Raw genomic sequence first — 17,388 nt, forward strand, 5'->3', positions numbered from 1 at the left:
GTTATGAGAGTATTAAAATATGGGATATTCTACGGGAAAATATTAAAGCGGCAAGACAGCGGGGGAAGTTAAAATACGTGATAAACACAGGAAAAGTTAGCATGCGTGTTTCGGTCACATTACATTATTAATCACATATTATTATTTGTGAAATTGTGCAAACAGGTGCAACACATTTGAAAAGGAAGGACTGGTGCATGCAAGCTCCCGGGAGAGATTGATTTAAGAACGTTATCACAGTGTGTCTTCATGGCGCAAAGCAGCGCGGGGGAAGACAGCGACAATTGGCAGGGGAGGGTCATGTCTTTTTTGAAAATTCTGTCGGAGGGTCATTGAAAAATGTACAGAAATTACAAAAAAAAAACAGGTAAGGGAGGGTCATGCAACTTTTGACTGAAGCACTTAAAATCCCTCCGGTGGCGCCTTCAATAAATAGGTAACAAACAGCCCCCTATCGTGAACCATATTCTTGACTATGTGCTACACTCTTGCCAAAGAGTCTGGCCTGGCTTCATTGGCAAACATCTTCTTCCTGGTGGGTGGACACTTTTTGAAGTTTAAAACAAGTTTAAATGTTAAGTTCCTTTGAACCAACAACTAACAACCATTAGTTAACAAGCTAGCATCATATCATTGGTTCCAAATGGGAAAGATGGCCAGAAGTCACACGATTCATTAGATCAGATTATTTTAGATTAGATAAGATTTAACTTTATTGACATTGTGCAGAGTAAAAGTACAGACAACAAAATACATATTGCGTCTAACCAGAAGTGCAAAACAGAAAGGAGCAATGTCATATACACAGTACAGTAGGCTATAGTGGTGTAGTATAAACAGTACAAGACATAGTGCAGTGAAGACAGTAGTATTCAGTTAAGAAAGTGATATGGTTTACAGTAATATAAATTACATTCAATATAAATATGTACAATGTATTAGCAGTCACCTTATAAGAGCAGAATAGATATGGAAATGCAGTATGAGCAATGTATGAACAACATGTACAGATATGTACTGTATATTAAAAAGGGGATATCAACAATGACAAGCACTCTTTCTGGTGTGCACTCAAGATGTGTTCCCAAATAATTAGAGTACCGTTCGTTAGATCAGCTGCATGATAATCCTTGCATATAACAAGGAGTTGGTGCATTTTGACATCGTAAACATTCTTGTAGAGAGAAAAGCAGTTTGCAGTAAAGCTTATTGGCTACATTTTGGCACCCCTCTGTCCCTTGGTGCCCTTGTGCATGAGGTGCGTGAGCGGCGTTACTGTGTAGCAGCCTATATACAATGTTGAAACATTTCCTATTCCTGTTCCCTATACACGGGTTTCCCGTTTACCAACAAAACTAGATGCGCGCGCAGCTTTGAGGCAGAAGTCGCTTGGTGGCCGTCCACAACGTTATAAACTTAACCTAAATAGTCGGCTGCTGTAAGCTACAGTCAGATTTTTTTGTACACCCCTGTTGTCTCAATGATAATAACATCTCATTTCAGACTATATTTCAAAGTTTGACGTTCATTTGGATTATTAATATAACATCGTATTTTGTCATTTTTGGCGAAGACATGCATTCCGTTAGGGATATTGAACATATTTAACATTCTCTAACCATCGTGATTTCGAATTGGTGCAGTTTTCAGCACAAAAACTCATTTTATTCTTTTGCTCTTTTGCATTGCTCTATGCTGTATATGGTGCTTTCTGCCTCTTGGTTGCGCACGCATGTTTTCGTGACGTTCCATAGAAATCCATGTATAACATGCTACGATAAACACAACCAAGAACAAAACTGAATAGCCGTTTCACTTTAAACTAGCAGAAAGTATAATCAGAAGTTCATTTACACCAAAAACCGGGATAATTCGTGTCACGGAAAATATGATTAATTATCCGGGACAGTCACCCAGAAAAAAGAGAACAATCCCGGGAAATCCAGTACATGTGGAAACCCTAGTTCCCAGGGCCCTATGTTCCCAAGGTCCTATGTTCCCAGGGTCCATGATTTCCTGTTCAATTTTCTGTTAAAGGACAGGTTCGGTATTTTACACTTAAAGTCCTGTTTTCAGATAGTTTATGATTAAATAGAACGTTTAAGATTGAAATTTGGACACATGCTGCTGTCCTAAGAATTTTCGGTTTCTGTGGTAGCGCCCCCCCTCCTCTAGAACGCTGCATAGGTGCACTGGAACAATCCTTCCTAAAACGCATTAAACTTTCGTTTACAAAGACGTGAAACTCACCGAGTGGTCGGGGGTGTTCACTGATATGCTCACACAAAAATCGCTGCAAAAGATTCTTTCCAACAGGTTTTATCGTAGTTTTTGTCCAACTCCATTGACTTGTATTGGATGTGCTGTGAGGTACGTTATCACTCCGCTGCCGGAAACGGATATGGGGTTGTTTGTATTCTTTCTGTAGTCTTATGCAGTCGCGGTATCGTAGGCTACTACGCTATCCAAATTATTATATAAGAAAATACTTCAAGACAGCGATCTTCTGCTTCTTCTGTGTATTCAATGAAATGCCAGTGGTTTGCTTGTAATTGGCAAGACGGTGTAAGGTGCATTATCGCCACCAACTGGGCTGGAGTGTCTATTATTCAAGCTCTCAACGGAAGAATGTACGGGTGTGAGGCGTTTGGAAAAATAGCTCCACAGTTTTACAACGCATGGTAAACAGCTGTTGGAAAGCATCTTTTGCAGCGATTTTTGTGTGAGCATATCAGCGAACACCCCTGACCACTTGGTGAGTTTCACGTCTTTGTAAACGAAAGCTTAATGCCTTTTAGGAAGGATTGTTCCAGTGCACCTATGCAGCGTTCTGGAGGAGGGGGGGCGCTACCACAGAAACCGAAAATTCTCAGGACAGCAGCATGTGTCCAAATTTCAATCTTAAACGTTCTATTTAATCATAAACTATCTGAAAACAGGGCTTTAAGTGTAAAATACCGAACCTGTCCTTTAACACACATTGAGCTGGGGAATATAGGACCCTGAACATAGGACCCCTCATGTTCCCATTATCTACCATCTTAATCTAGGACCCCTGAGAGCATAGGACCCTGGGAACATAGGGATGACAGTGCCATTGCAGTGTAGTAACAGTCCCATTATAAGAGTAAAAATAAGTGTATGTGCAGTATGAACACTTTATCACCCGGAGAGAAAAAATACTTTTTTCTGATTGGCTGTTGGGGTGGTTATTTTCTAAATAACAGGACACCTATGAAGTAGATCTGGAGTAGAGCAGTTGCCATACCATACTGTGTGCTAGCTTTTGACTTCCTGAAGTCCCCAATGAGCACTTTGGTCTTCTTGGTGTTGGGAGCCAGGATGTTGTCGGTGCACCAAGATGTTAGTTGCTGCAACTCCTACCTATTGACTGTCTCATCATTGTTGCTGATGAAAGAATTGTGAATAAGCATTATAGTCTACTGTATTTCTCCTGTCCTTGTCCTATGCAAGCATCCTTTGTTTATCCTTGAATTAATGAAAGCCTGTCTAGAGGCTTTTTGCCTATCACCAGGTGTGAAATGTTAATGTTTGTAGAACAGTGAGGGGCCAGGCCTCTGAGGAACTTCCCAGGAAAGGGGGTAGTTTTAATTAAAAGACAATAGAAGCTGACCAGACTTGATGGCACCAAAAGGCCACATCCCCTTCCACCACACCTTTTACATTGCATATACTAGTAGGTCACTCCTTCTCTTTGTGTGTAACTTAAATATGGTATACTTGTTTCTGTATAGTCAGAGAATACTGGTGAAACCCATGATGGGGTGACACAAACATGCATCTCTCCCTTGAGGGGCACTGGAAGCAAAGAATAAAAGCCTGGATCTTGATTTTCCATCGTCCTGACTGAGTCTTAAGAGAAATATGGTAGTAAAAATATACTATCAGTTATGGAGGTTCCAACCGTGAGATTAAAACTTTGGATTTAATTGGATTCAAATTTTGCTGAGAGATCTTCATCATCGTGTTTGACGGCACACTCTTAAGGTAAGGTAATTGATATTTTCTGGTGGTGAGATATAGGGAGTTGAGTCCTAAACAGTCCTAGTCAGACTGGTCGGGTGTTAGAAACTACACCGTCTTTGTTTCTGGAAATGGCTCTAGGTATGAAAAACTATCACACCGGTTCCATGAATCTAAGCTTTCGGTGTTAGAAACAGTTGTGTTTCTGGAAATAGCCTATGCATTTAAGACTAAAATGTAGTCGGTCCTATGGACACTATTCAGAATTTTGGGGTCGAAATTCTGAGGTAGTTGGGAGAAATGACCAATCTCCTATAAAAGTCTACCAAAAAGGGGGACTGCTCGCGTAAGAATCTCTCACCTGAAAATGAAATTGCATGAGTGTTGCTGGTCATAACAGATGCATGAAACCATCTTTAGATTGCGTAACTAAGATCACAGTTTGAAGTAGCCTATAAAGATGTTGAACTGAAAGCGTAATATTAATAGTTGGGCGTCGAATGACGTTTTCCACCGTTTAAAGTAAAGGCATTGGAGTTGGTATGATACTGTGTTCTTCAAATTGATAAAAGTGCAACTAGTTTGAAATTGTATTGATAATGCAACTTTTAAATTATGGAGCCTTATGATGGATGATCAGGATCCAAGTAATATTTGCCCCATCTGCAAAGATGGAGTTTTCTATGTTCAGTGTTATGTGTTGCAACATGATGAGTTTGTCTTGTCTTGTCTTGTCTGTCTTGTCACTGCTATTGTCAACATGGGCCCTGAATGAATGAACGAATGTGTGAGTGTATGTGCTGGCGAACATGTGTGAGTGTGGAAACTTAATTCCAATGGTAATAGCTTTGTACCAAAGGGAACTTTTTTATGAATGTGGCAGATTGGTTTACACCTCCACAATAGTTTCTGTGCCATTTCCTCTGGGCGCGATTGGTGGAGCTACCATCACCCTAATTGCAGGGCGGACTTTTATTTGGATATTTAGCTTAGCGAATATCACGGGGAGGTACTTTCTCCTGTCTTTGTTTTGCTTCCGGGGTGCCCGTCGTTACTCAGTGGCGTGTGGTGGCAAGTTGGCTTGTGTAGCCACTTCTCCGACGAGTGTGTTTTAATTAAGGTAAGCTATTTTGGCGTTCAGCCCTGTCGTAGGTCATTGTGCCTTTCATGAATGTAATACTTCCCTCTCCACGTCTTCTAGTCAGCTTGAGTGGTCCATATTCACTGGCAAGGCTGTTGTAGCGAGCTCTGACGCTGGGTGCTTGGTGGGAATCAGCTGGAGGTAGGTTAGTTTAATTCATTTACCGCCCTGTATTTTAAATTGCGTCTGTCCACTACTAAACTATCTGTTCTCCGGATTGCGGCTAGCCGTAGCCAAGCCTCTCATAAGCTCAATTCATGACCTGCGGTCCCAGAGAGGGGATTCATCGCCACTTGGTATGTAGATGCATTACAAATGTTAGCCTTAATATTGTTAGTCTTTTAAATTGTTGCTAACTTTAATTCTAATTGGAATGTGGTTCACGTTTACAGTCGTGTGGGAAGTGGATTACAGCCAAGTGCCTCCACGCCTTGGAAAGGCTGCTGTTCTGTTGTGCTGTGGATTTGTGGATGACGTTTTCATACGGTCGGGATTGAATGGCGTGCCTTGTTTGGTTGGGGACTATTTGTAGTTTAACGCATGGGGCTACGCAGTGGTGTACTGCCCTCTCTATAGCTCTACCTGCATGCCTACGTCTGGTTGTTGTTTTCTTTGATTTGGCGGCTATACGGTGTGTTGTCCCGTCCTTTTGCTTGAGTTGCATGTTTATTCTGTGTTTTCTTTGATTTGGCGCCTATCGCCGGCTATACCTGGTGTGTTGTCTTTTTTTTGTTTAACCTGCATGTTTATTTTGTTTGTTGTTTTCTTTGATTTGGTGCATGCGGTTATGCAGTGCTGTACTGTTTCTCCCTATGCTTGACTCGCATGCTTTTTCTAACTGTTGGCCTATTGGTATCTTTGAGGTGTGTGTGTGTGTGTGTGTGTGTGTGTGTGTGTGTGTTTGTGTTTGTGTATACGTATCAGGGCGGCTTCACTGTCAGGATCAACCTCTGGGCCCTGGTGGACAGTCTGACTGCCTCCCCTCCCCCTGCCTGAGATAAGTAGCCTAGTTTGATAAATGGGCTATTGGTGAATGAATGATTGCCATATAATTACTGTCAAGCCTTTTACCAACTCTTGTGTCTCTGTTCCTCCTCTCTCTCTCTCTCGCTTTCTCTCTCTTCCGGACAGGTGTGGTGGGTTTCCCACAGGCGGCAGGCCAACCTTCAGGTGGCGGAGTTCCCCCCTCACTTTTCTCTGCTGTGTACAACGGGTGCTTTATTCTGAATTGCAGTGTAATTGCAGTGCCATTATCCTTCACGTGTGGTGCGTGTCTTCTGGGTCCCTCCTTTTCCCCCTTTTTGGAAATCCTGCTCGCTGTGGTAAGCCCCCTGCCCTGCTCCACTCCCTTTGATTACGGGTCACAGGTTAAGCTACGGCGTAACGGTGTGGTTGCCATCATTAACCATCCAGTAGATCTGACCCAGGCGTCTCCTGTATTTACACCTGATGCATTGCTTTTATGGTTGAATCTGTGTATGTATCAATAAATCATGTTAACTTAACTCTTGTCTCTGGCCAAAGAGTGTACGAATCTGTGTTGCCTTGTGGGTATTATAGGGAATATAGTATAACTGGTCCTAGGGTGTAACCCCCTAGGTGGCGTAGTCGACTCCAAATTTCCTTGCCACGTCACATAAATATAACACAGATTTAATTTCTTTGGTGATCTACAATCACGGTCCTGTTTTTATAATGTTTTGAATATTGTTTTATGAATTTCTGCCATGTCAGAGTGGCTTTGTTGTTTGCTTTTTTTTACCTTTGTCTTCCACACTACATGATTGCAAGTCTCTTACTCTTTGCTTTCTTAATATGCTTATAAGACAAATTGATTTCCAGGTTGGCTGGTGATTTCTTTAATGGTGAGCCAATGTTTAATGCAATCAAGACTGACAATTGTTGTTATTTTTGTTTGTTCTATTTTTTGTTGTTGTTGTTTTGTTTTATTTTTATTTATTTATTTTCATGTCTGGCATTCTGACCAGGGCAAGTCCAGATTACTGTTACTTTCCTTATCGTTCCTTTACACACTTCCTTTTCCCCTCTGTAATACTAAGTTTGACTCATGATTACTTATATTATTTTTATTTATATATTATTTTTACTCTAGTCACTTAAAGCTGCAGATAATAAGTTATGTACTGTTTTTGTTGTATGCTCCGGTCTAAGAGCATAGACTCTGTAAGTTTTTTGTTGCTTTAAAGCACCTAGGCTATACAGATGCTGGTAGTAACTAATATCATTTCTATACTTTCTTTGATTCGATTCTCTTTGACTTTGAATTTTTGTTATTCTGTTGCACCCTTTATTTCTTTATGTTACGGTTTATTTCATTTGATTTCCTTTTCAGTTTGTCCTGACTAGGAATACTTTTTCCTATTTTCCAATTCCATTATAGGTGCTAAGATAACAGGAGGATAATTTTTATATAATCCTCATTTGAGCCTTTCCTGGCTGTGTTGTTATTTTTTTTTTTTTTTTCCTTGTTCTCATTGGTTTAATTTCTGATGGTCTGTTTGCTTGCTTAACTGCTGATATATTTTAATTTCATTAGAAAACCTATGGGTTGAGATTTCATTTTTTTTATTTTGTTTTTTTGTTTGTTGTTTTGTAATGATTTATTTCATACATTTACAAGCTTTGCTCCTAGCCACCCATCACCGGATGATATTTGATGTCTACAAGCAGAACCTTACCATGTTATTTTATACAATAACGTCTTCCTGTAGTTTGTTTTGTTATCAGTTTCGGAGGCGGATCTGGTGGACAAGGGTGTGCCACCGATCCGAAGGGGGTTGGTTGATAACAATGGTGATGGTGATGTGTGTAGATAGCCTTTTACATTATAGGTTGAGGACTTGGGCTCCTCAAGAAACTTTACTTCTCAAGAACACTGTTTAATAGATTTGGACGAGATGTTTTGTTACCACTGTCATAAGAAATGTTTACATTATCACTAGGAATTCTGTTCTGAGGCATCACAAGCCTCAAAGTTCATGTACTGTATTGTTTGCGTGTTTGGAGGTATAACTGAGAGGTCAAGACAGACCTGACTGCAGCTGACGTCATCTTTGAAAAATGTTGAACTCCACTGAATGATCATTTGCTTATTAGTACTGGAATGACAGCTAAAACTTCTTGCTCCAGACATGTATTTTCAAGATCTGTTTACAGACTCTGAAGCCGCAGACCCAGAGACATCCTAACGACGCATGTCTCACTTCCCCCGCTGGCTTCTCATGGGACAGAAGTGTGATGGATGGGACAGAAGTGTGATGGTGGAAGACACAGCTTATCGAAAGGGGGACAGCCCTTTGATCTGATATCCAACACCACCCCTGAAGACCCCAACAGCACAGTGTTCCTGGGAGAGCAGCATTTGGAAGCCTTGTGTACCATCCCACAAAAAGATCTTGGTCGGAACATCACAAGAAAGATTGGATTACTTTAGAATAGTGGACCTGCTGTGGGCAGAATAACCCCCAAACAGCAAGGATCCGAAAGTTCCAGGTAGTCGACCCTGACCTTCAGTCGAGAGAATTTTAATTTTTTTTGGTATACTTTAACTGGAGAAGGAAATATTGAAGAAAAAGAAGAGGAGCACAGGGTGTGGGGGAACGCCCCCTATTAATAGAGCCAAGCGCCGCCCTAAGCACATTTTGCACACACATACACATTCTAAACATTGTGCACCACATGAAAGCAACCCACCTGTGATTTTATTCTATTGCATTGTGCTGATTCATATTTTATGTGAATAGTTTAATGATTCAAGTCTTTATGACTTGAAAAGGGGGATTTGAAAGTGTTGTGAATCAGCCTCATTTCTGTAAATGTACATACTGTGTACTTCTTATGGTCATCTGTGATTTTTGTACCCATGTGTACCCTGTGTGTGTCTTTGGTCTGTATGCAAGCATCCTTTGTTTATTCTTGAATTCAATGAAAGCCTGTCTTTTGCCTGTCTATGGCCTTTTGCCTATCACCAGGTGTGAAATGTTAATGTTTGTAGAACAGCATGTGTCCAGGCCTCTGAAGGACTTCCCAGGAAAGGGGGTAGTTTTAATTAAAAGACAATAGAAGCTGACCAGACATAATGAAGGCCTAATCCTCATCCTCCCTTTCTATTGCATATTCAAACTGGGTTGGACCTAGAGGTCACTCCTTCTCTATGTGTGTAACTTTAAATATGGTAGACTGCTTCTGTATAGTCAGAGAAGTCAGAGAATACAGAGAATCTGGTGAAATCCATGATGGGGTGAAACAAACATGTACTTCTCTCCCTTGAGGGCCACTGGCCCCTCATTGAAAAGAATAAAGCCTGGATCCTGATCTTGCATCGTCCTGATTGAATCTTAAGAGAAATATGGTAGTAAAAATATACTATCAGTGCCTGTTGCGGGCTATTTAATTTGCAGCGTAGGGCATGACAGACGAGCTCCCATTGTGAGCGCATCTACGGTTCATTTTATCATTTCATAATTTTTTATTTTATTTTCCCCAGCAATCAGTACAAATAAGCATCGTTAACTTAGCAACAATTCAGCAAGAAGGATTTGGCTAAAGGTGGGCCCCCTTTGTGGTCGTGGCAGCCGTGGGCCCGGAGGGACTCCCCAAGGTGAGGACAGATGACTACTAGGTGCAGAGTGAGCTCAATGAAAAGTCTTATTAGTACTGCAGTCTTTTCAAAAGAACTATAGATTATTTATTTTCTGATACATGGTGAACACCTAATGCAACTTGACTAACCATGCAAATACTCATATCTGCTCTTTAGGGGCATCACTAGAGTGCAAAAGATCCAGAGCTTTAGCCCAGCAAATTATTATTTTATTTTTTTTACGGGGGTCCAGGGTTTTCTCCCCTGGGAAATTTTGACATTTTTTTTTTTTTTGGGCTGTTAAAGATGCAATTTCAACGTAGTTTGAGAAGGAAAGGAAGGCCAATTGTTGGGGCCCTTATTATCATATTTTAATAACAAAATGCAATTCCAAGGAATTACCAGTGCATGAAAATGCAAAACATATGATGTAAAATATATTGTTAAAACAGACAACTTTGCTAATGTTTGCTAGTAGTTACGTTTACAATGCTAACAACACTAGCAATGTTAAATATATTAACCATGTTACTACACTAACTTAGCTAATGTTTGCTAGCATGCTAACTATACTAACCATGTAACTTAGCTAATGTTTGCTAGCAATTATGCTGACAATGCAAACTATGTTAGCAATGCTAATAATGTTAACCATGTTACTTAGCTTAGTTAGCTAATGTTTGCTAGCAATTATGCTAATAATGCTAACTATGTTAACAATGTTAACCAAGCATAACCAAGCATAACCATGTTACTTAGCTAGGTTGCTAGGCTGTTGCTAGGGTACATGAGGTGGTTGCTAGGCAGTTGCTAGGGTAGTTATGGTGGTTGCTATGCTGGTTGCTAGGGTAATCATGTTGGTTGCTATGTTGGTTACTAGGTTGTCATTGTGGAAGTGGTTGATAGGTTGTTGCTAGGGTACTTGAGGTGGTTGCTATGCTGGTTGCTAGGTTAGTTGTGGTGGTTGCTATGCTGGTTGCTAGGTTAATCTCATTGGTTGCTAGGTTGTAACTGTGGAAGTGGTTGCTAGGCTGTTGCTAGGGTATTTGACATGGTTGCTAGGCTGTTTCTAGGTGAGTTGTGGTGGTTGCTATGCTGGTTGCTAGGTTAATTTCATTGGTTGCTAAGTTGTAACTGTGGAAGTGGTTGCTAGGCTGTTGCTAGGGTATTTGACATGGTTTCTAGGCTGTTGCTAGGGTACTTGAGGTGGTTGCTAGGCTTTTGCTAGGGTAGTTATGGTAGTTGCTATGCTGGTTGCAGGCTTGTGTAAAATTGAATTGAAACTGCGCTAACCAGTAGGCCACGGCTGCCCCAATGAAGTGTCTTAAAGCTAGCGAGGTACAGAGGCTGGCTACTACTAGCTAGTAACACAGACCCTTAATTCAAAGCCAGAGCTGGCAGCTTTTTTCACGAACCTGAGCTGATGGAAGTATTATCAGGGGTTGGGGGAGGATGTCTCAGTCTCAACCTCGTTTTGCACTGGCTGTTTTGTCCCACCCAAAAAACCTTCTTGTATCCATATTGTATCCATAACTATACGTTGCAATAGTAGGCTATTAAACTGTAGACGGGCTCTGGTAATTATCAGTTCGACAGAGGGGGGAAGAATAGAACACTGATGTTGAATTTGCAACAAATTATTCCGACTCCGCAAGGAACGCCAGGTCAGCGTTAGTAGCAATGTTGCAGTTGTGGCTGCTGGCTGTGGCATTCGATTGGAACCTTATAAAAACCTCTAGGATGATTTTCATTATTATCTTTTAAGACATAGAGATCCGGGGCTATTTCCAAGACATCCGGGGCTATAGCCTGTTTTTTGTTTTTGATGTGTCTTGAGTCCCTTTATTGCCCAGTTCTTATCTCCAGGCTCAAATAAACAATTGTATTTAATTTTGAAAGACACATTCTCCTCTTATGGTTGTCAGAGCACCAGCCAACTTCAATACACAAAGAAACTGTCAGAACTTGTAGATATGTCTGAGTGTCCACAGGGGCATGGAAGACTTTTCACATGTAGATTGGTGATTTAGCCACGGAAGGACTGTGTGAGTATTTTGAATGTGCAAGCTATAGAAATGACAACATGCTTTCAATTTGCAGAAACATCAGAGAATGACACATCACAAATCTTTTTCAACTGACTTCACCAGTTCTTCATGTATTGTGGCAGTCTTGTCCATAAAGTGATGTTGCATGCTAAGGTACTGGAGTTTCCATTTCGCCAATAGATTACTGAGGACATTGTACTATTCTCTACTGTGATATAGATGTGTCTTATATATTCCCACAAATGGGGCTTATTCCATCTTGGGGAACAGTCCCTGTCATTTACATGTAGGGCTTTTTCTGTTCTTGTTTTCTGGTTTCTTTACCACTTACATTGGCACTGTGTGTGTTTTATTTATTATTATTATTATTATTATAATCTCTCCCTAGTCATATGTTGACTGCCTGATGATGACATGATATTTAAAAAAGTCATCAGCTTCGTTTGTACTCTGATTACTGACGGCAGGAGGACAATGACCGCAAAGGGTTGTCTGATTAAAATAATGATCAGCGTAACATGACTTTATCTGAATAGAATTAGGCAGATACCAAAACAATGGCAAGTATAAGAAATGCAACAGGCTTGTCGATGTAACAGACATAGCCCCATTCGCCTATCAGCCTGGACTGATTTGTCGCAATCATCGTAATTGGGACATTTGTAATTGTCAGAGCTGTTGGAGACTCTTGTGCTATCAAGTCCATTGTGATTGGCACGCAGGTCTATAATCTGATGGCACCATGCTGACGCACAGGTGCAGCAGAGGTGATGAGAGGAGAGAGGAAATGATGGTGAACATGTGGGCAGGTTGAAAGCTGCCACCAAGGACATGCACTGCAAAAACTGCTTATCTAATACTAGGTGTTATTCATTTTATATCAAGATCAAGAAATCTAGTTAATATTGTTTTCAGTATAAAGAGGCTTACCTTGCGCTTTCTCATAAAATCATTTGACTTAATTTAAGAAGAGGTTGACTCCTTTTAAGACATTTATCCTGAAAACAAGCAAATTTGCCTCAGTGCATTAAACATATTTGTTTTGATTAGACTCCTTAAAATAAGTCAAAGTCTTCCTAAATTAAGTCAAAATGATCATCCGAGAGAGTGCTAGGCAAGTCTATTCATACTAATAACAATCCCAAATAGATTATTTGATCTTAACATCAGATTAAAAACACTTGAGAGGTTGTAACAAATGAGAGGGCTGTAGTTCACCACATGCTTGCTTTGGCACTATCCTCTATGGATTATATATAAGTATAAGTATATATACTTTTTTGATCCCGTGAGGGAAATTTGGTCTCTGCATTGAACCCAATCGGTGAATTAGTGAAACACAAACAGGACACAGTGAACACTTTGTATGAGATAACAGGCTCACATGCACACACACACAGGTATACAGACTCACATGCATGTGCACACACACACAGAGGCACACATTTTTGTTATACACAGACATATACTCACACATTGCATTGCATTATACAAACTGGAGGCATGACTATAGCAGAAAGATAATTAATTCAGTGAGTCATGGTTTACAGATATGGAGACTGCACTATGATTGGATGTGATGGCTGTACCTTCAGATGACAGATTTAAAGTGTTCCAGGAACAGGGAATGAAGGCACTTAAGAGGCCTACTGCCTTTTCTTCACATACATGGCCACTCAATGTGGCGATCATATTATGTAATGGCTATATACACTAACTATCTGGAATATAAAGCACATAGTTCAGAGCATATCTGCTCTGTATTTAAAAGCAATTTGTTAAAAATCAGAATCATGAAAATCAGAACTGGCTGCTTGCAAATAAATGTTTATCAGTATATTGGTATGTGGACTTAAGTGCTACAGTACATGTGTGGCACCAACAGCGCAGTGTGTTGTTGATTGGTATTCTGAAGGTTCATTTAGCCCTTTAACTGCAGTAACCATATATTGGTGACACAATACAAGGAGCAGAAAAAGAAAAACATTTTGACAATGCATTTTCACAAAAAACATTTTCTTTCTTTTTAATCACTGTATCACAATGATGAAATGGAAAAGTAACATCAGAAGGTAACCTTTGCCGTCCATGGTACAAACTCATTGCGGAAATCCCTTGAGCATATTAAATAAAACACTATCTGCATGACACAGAGTTGTCTGAATAACTGGACAAGACATCATTAAGACATGACAATAGGCACAAGGTATTTTATCAAGCAATGTTAGCCACTTTAAAGCTAGGCGTTACACATAAAAATGGCAAGTCTAATGGAAACAATGTGAACTAAAGAGAATTGACTACATTTAATTCACTAAAGCAGGGATGCAGCTACTGCAGGTCAGTTTACCACTGAGTAATACAACAATTAATTGAATTTATTTTGCATGAGTTTGTCACTTGAATACAACATTGTCCTTAAGTGCTACACAACTGCTCTAAAGAACAGTGTGTTGCTGCCAAGAAACTTTTTGATAATAGAGTTTGAGAATTTAACACCATGGGTCCCTATTACTTTGGATATAAATGTTGCACTAAGTTCCACTAAATCCCCCTAAATTTGCTTTGACATTTTGGTTAAAATCCTTCAAACAAATCTGATTCACCCATATATAACGTACTTTACTGTGTAGCATTAAAGTTGACATGCAGTTGTGTAGCTAAAGCACTGACGTGATGAGACAAGGAGTCTGAGATTGCCAGAGGACCTTTTGGTGTTACTGTTGGACAGAAATAAAGTGTATTATAAAGCAACTCTTTGATGGCAGGTTTCAGTTTTGATATTTTAAGAATTCAAAGTAGAGTTGACAATGTTGACAACTTGACTCTGATGACATACTCACAGACAATGGCACTCACATCTAGATAAGAAAGCATTCTAAGAGTGATTTACAGATTACAGTCATACAATCTTCCATGGAAGTTACACTAATACACAATCATCGTCATAGTGAACAGTTACTTTCCACAATGGAATGTTCTGAACAAAGCTTTTGTTTCTCATACTGTTTTACATATTTGTACATTCATGTGTTTTTTTTATTTCATGAAACATACACTCATACCACTGACTAGCATCATCAAATGCTAAATATAAAAACACCTTTACAATGTCATTGTTGGTAGTGTTCTCTAATGATTCCCCTGTGGACAGAAGGACCTTAGATCATACTGGCATTGCTGTCCTTCTGTCTCAGCACACAGAGTTGACTGGTCAGGTGGTGTTAAACAAGCAGGGAGTTGTGTGCTCCATTAAATTCATTATCCACATAAGGCTGAAGTTAAAGTACCACTGTGAATGTTACAACCCTTAAGTAATCCTGGAATAGGTGCTTGTGTAGTAGTTGTATATCAACAGAGGCTGATTTTAAGGGTATTGGTATGAAATTCACACTCATTTCAGTTGACCAAGAAAAACTTGGTCTAAAAATTGTAGAGGGGGCATTGTTAGGGAGTCTAATCGCCTATTCACTAGTTCACATTCCGTAATTTGCAAACAGATAAAATAGCATAATAGAAAAGCATGTTTGGCGAAGTCTCTGGCCAGGGCCCTGAAGTGATTTGTGGGATCATGCAGGAGTCAACTGCGCAGACAGGAGTCATGCAGAATTTCCGCCATACACCCCCAAAAATGCGTAAAAGATGAAGGACCCTATAGCCAGGACCACACGAACAAATTCGACGGGAGAGCGTGATGTGCGCTAATTCCCTCAGATCAGAGACATTTGATCTGATATAAGAGTGATAGGCGTCGGAGGACCACGGGACGAGAGTTTGAGAGCTTGATCGGACAGGCCCTTATTTGCCGCGTTGGTGGCTGCACCATAAAATAATGAGTAGAGTAATGGCCTGCTGGGATTCCGACTTGCGTTAGAACAGCGTTGAGCTGCGTTTAAAACCAGAAGCGAGTAACAGAGCGTCAGTAGTCTGGAGAGGGGATCTATCCATGCGATGGAAAATTAATTAGCCAAAATTGTATGGGGCTGCTGCAGGAGAGAGTATATGTTAAAAATGACAGCCCAAAACACGCGGTGGTGACATTCACCATCTAATGCACCCCAATTTGGCAATATAAGCAATTAAAATGCTGTAGCTAACTGCGGTAGCTAACGGCAAGAGAAGTGGTGAGCAGCAACAAATTATTAGAGAGTATTCAGAGGAACAGAGCAGAGCTACACGCTGGTGCAGGTGCTCCAAGGGTCAGCTAGAGAAGTAACAGAGCAGAGCTACACGCTGGTGTAGGTGCTCCCTTGGTCAGCTAGGGAAGGGCTTTAATATGCTGGCACTCTCTGAACACAGAGGAAGGCGAAAAAACTCCCAGACATTTAAAGGAGAAAAATTCCTTTCTTTGCCCTCTTAGCAATGAGCGACAGAGCAGCAGCTGCTGTGTATCAGCTGCCTTACGGCCAACGCCGGCATTGAGTTGGGGTAAAAGCGATGCTCCCTTAACCTTAAATACATTTTGTGATCACCACATAGATTATATTTTGTTACTATTTAATGTAGAAATGGTCTCAGATGAGATGCCGAAACGGGATAGGGTGGTGGCACCAATCCAGGGAAAGAGGGGTGAGGGAGAATCAGGGATGCAGCCCCTGGCTGGGGAAAAAAGGCTTGAACAGGGTTTGCGCCGGCGGGAGATGATGGGGAAAGGGAAAAGGTAGCGACGCGGTCGCTACAGGGAAGGGGGAGGAGGTTGCGCAGCACCCTGGGTCGGCAAAGAGAAAAGTGGGGAGGGTTGATTAGCTGGAAAAGTGAAAGAGGCCGCAGTAGCGGAAGGCAAGGTAGAGGGCTGCACGCAGGAGTTGCTCTCCTCCTTCGTGTCGCACGGCGACTTCTTATTAGAAACAGGCAAGCGATCGGATGCTCGAGAAGGCGCTGGGGAAGCCAATCTGCTCAATCGGCGACTTGGCTCCTGGCTTGACCAAATGCGTCTTGCGAGCGGAGTGACGCCGATGCTGCAACTTCGGCAGGTAGAAGTAGACTGCGAATAAATATCTGGCTGATTGAAGAAGGAGGCGTGGGAAATTCTGTCATGCTCCTCCCAAACTTCCGTTTGTAAACGCCATGTAGCGAGACTTTGGCAACATCATTCAAATGTTGTTGGGGTAAATGTTGCTTTTTTCAGGCTATGTTTCCGATTGTAACCCCTGGTCAGACCCCTGGTACTGTGAAAGTAAAAAACTAGGTGTAAGACTTTGCTTTGTCGTTGCCTATGAATTCAGTAACTAAGAGAGTACAGAAATGTGTGCTCTGTTTTTCACACATACACCTGTTTTAGCAAAACAAACTCTTTTTGGAATCCTGCTGCTGCATAGACAGTTGTGCATGCAAGCAGATTCTGCAGAGATGCGCTCACTTGTCTCCAAGTTCCATCATGGTATGGGATTTTGCACTCCTTGCTCTTAAAAGGAATAGCAGATGTCACTCTCAATTTGTTTAATGGATGTTAAGCCAAAAACATGCCCATGATTAATTAGGAAACATAAGAACCCTTTTGAACCATACACCTGGCATCACTTATTCTTCAGTCAAACTAGCAAAAGTTAACTGGACACGCCCTAAATGCACTTAAACCATGTGCTTCAGACCAGGCCAGGCCAGAAACTTTC

At 40.9% G+C, this 17,388-nt stretch overlaps 1 long non-coding RNA gene across 1 annotated transcript; it reads left to right on the plus strand.

Moving 5' to 3' along the window:
- The first annotated feature begins 5,023 nt into the window (after positions 1 to 5,023).
- On the plus strand, positions 5,024 to 6,088 carry LOC121715471. The gene is made up of 5 exons (XR_006033605.1): positions 5,024 to 5,104; positions 5,186 to 5,266; positions 5,353 to 5,421; positions 5,518 to 5,611; positions 6,050 to 6,088. It is a non-coding gene; the product is annotated as an uncharacterized LOC121715471 (long non-coding RNA).
- Positions 6,089 to 17,388: the final 11,300 nt, after the last annotated feature.

Source organism: Alosa sapidissima, chromosome 8, assembly GCF_018492685.1.
Source record: "Alosa sapidissima isolate fAloSap1 chromosome 8, fAloSap1.pri, whole genome shotgun sequence".
Classification (NCBI taxonomy): Eukaryota; Metazoa; Chordata; class Actinopteri; order Clupeiformes; family Clupeidae; genus Alosa; species Alosa sapidissima.